Source organism: Sinocyclocheilus rhinocerous, unplaced genomic scaffold (assembly GCF_001515625.1).
Source record: "Sinocyclocheilus rhinocerous isolate Xijiao unplaced genomic scaffold, SAMN03320098_v1.1 scaffold206, whole genome shotgun sequence".
In the NCBI taxonomy this organism is placed as follows: Eukaryota; Metazoa; Chordata; class Actinopteri; order Cypriniformes; family Cyprinidae; genus Sinocyclocheilus; species Sinocyclocheilus rhinocerous.
The window spans coordinates 1296153-1298445 of NW_015647488.1; the positions used below are offsets into that span (position 1 = coordinate 1296153).

A 2293-nucleotide genomic window follows, 5' to 3' on the forward strand; every position below is an offset into this window, starting at 1 on the left:
TAATGTAAGTACACAAGTCAGCAAAATATATAACACTGTTCTAGTGGTTGGTTTTTGGATTAATAAAAAAAATCTTACATATTGTGCCTTTGATATAAATTTAATAATAATTTATATAAATTTAAATAAACTTATAACATAATAATAGATAATATAAATTTTATATACATATAAATTTAATACTTAATAAATATTAAATTATATTGAATTTATATATATATATATATATATTCAAGTAAGACACGCTCCGTGTCACTAGTTCAAAAATTGCTTATTTCTCTGGATTTAAACATTCTTCAAAACATTTGGGATAATGTAAGTACACAAGTCAGCAAAATATATAAAAACTGTTCTAGTGTTTTTTGGATTTTTTAATAAAAAGAAATCTTACATATTGTGCCTTTAACAACTACCTGACTAACTATTTCTAAGCAGCAAATTAGGAGTTTGTGGCAAAAGACGAAGTTAAAGGGATAGTTGACCTAAAAATGAAAATTCTGTCATTAATTATTCACCCTCATGTCGTTCCAAACCCGTAAGACCTTCATTCATCTTCGGAACACAAATTACAATATTTTTGATGAAATCCGAGAGCTTTCTGACCCTCCATAGACAGCATGGGAACTGCCACATTCAAGGCCCAGAAACATAGTAAAGAGGACATTGTTAAAATAGTCCATGTGACATCAGTGGTTCAACCTTAATTTTATGAAGCTACAAGAATATTTTCTGTGCACAAAGAAAACAAAACATCACGTTGACTGACACGAGAGAGAGTAAATTGTTGAATAAAGTTATTTTTGTTTTCTTTGCGCACAAAAAGTTTTTAAAAAGTTTTAAAGGGGTCCTATTATGCTCTTTTACAAAGTCTTGATTATGTTTTGGGGGTGTACTAGAACATGCTCTCATGCTTGGTGGTTCGAAAAACGCATTATTTTTCACATAATTTACATAATTAAAGGGGTCATATGATGCTGCTAAAAAGAACATTATTTTGTGTATTTGGTGTAATGAAATGTGTTTATGCGGTTTAAAGTTAAAAAAACACATTATTTACCTCTGTAAATAAATACAATTTAAATTCACGTCTCGCACACTTAAATGCCCTTTGTATGGAACATATACGCTCCCTTCAAAAAGGAATCATGGAGGAATATCCGGTAATGTCCACTTCGCAGGGCACTTACAGTCAAATATAACAAACGTATGAAGCAATAAGAGAAACATACAAAATGTGCAGAGCGGGGGTACGCGAGGACTGGAATTGAGAACCGCTGTTCTAGACATGCCGAAAATTTGATGCTACAGCGCAGCAGCTCTTCTTCTTGGTTTTCTCTGATGCACTAACTCTGCAGCAGCACTTCTTCTTCATCGTCTTGTCTGATGCGCTCACTCAACCAAGCGTTCTAACCACAACCTCTCCCCTCCCCACCCCCCAACTATTCGAATTTCTGTAGGCGGGAATTCTTTGTAATGATATTCCAATAAGCCAGAAAAAGCATAATAGGACCCCTTTAAGACTATTTTAACGATGTCCTTACTACTACTATGTCCTTACATAGTTGCATTGCTCTCTATGCAGGGTCAGAAAGCTCTCGGATTTCATCAAAAATATCTTAATTTGTGTTCTGAAGATGAACAAAGGTCTTATGGGTTTGGAATGGCATCGGGGTGAGTAATTAATGACAGAAATTTCATTTTTGGGTGAACTATTCCTTTCAAAGTTGGAATTGGTTGGAATAGAATTGGTCCCTAAACTAAAGTGTGACCTAAATTACATTTTAAAATGTTCTTGTAGAAAAGAGTTATGTGATCATTCTCAATCACAGAGAACACTGGATTTAAGCATCTTTTCAACATACCTAAGCCACTGCACTGTCAGAGCCTTAGATTAAAGGGATAGTTCACCCAAAAATGAAAATTTGATGTTTATCTGCTTACCCCCAGGGCATCCAAGATGTAGGTGACTTTGTTTCTTCAGTAGAACACATATGATGATTTTTAAGTCCAACCGTTGCAGTCTATCAGTCGTATAATGCATGGCAATGGTAACAAAATCTATGAGAGTAAAAAAAACATGCACAGACAAATCCAAATTAAACACTGCGGCTCGTGACGATACATTGATGTCTAAAGACACGAAACGATCGGTCTGTGCAAGAAACTGAACAGTATTTATATAATTTTTTACCTCTAATACAACACTATGTCCAACTGCCTTCAGCGCGCGCACGGCATCTGGTGCGTGAGGTGTGTACGCGCTCTGGCGTAGTTTACGTTAATGGGTGTGTTG

The 2293-nt window shown here is 34.9% G+C and overlaps 1 protein-coding gene across 2 annotated transcripts in view; it reads left to right on the forward strand.

Annotated features, from left to right (window-relative positions):
• Positions 1 to 2293, forward strand: part of LOC107709292 (serum response factor-binding protein 1-like) — a 12988-nt gene that overhangs the window by 8011 nt on the left and 2684 nt on the right. The window lies entirely within an intron of this gene.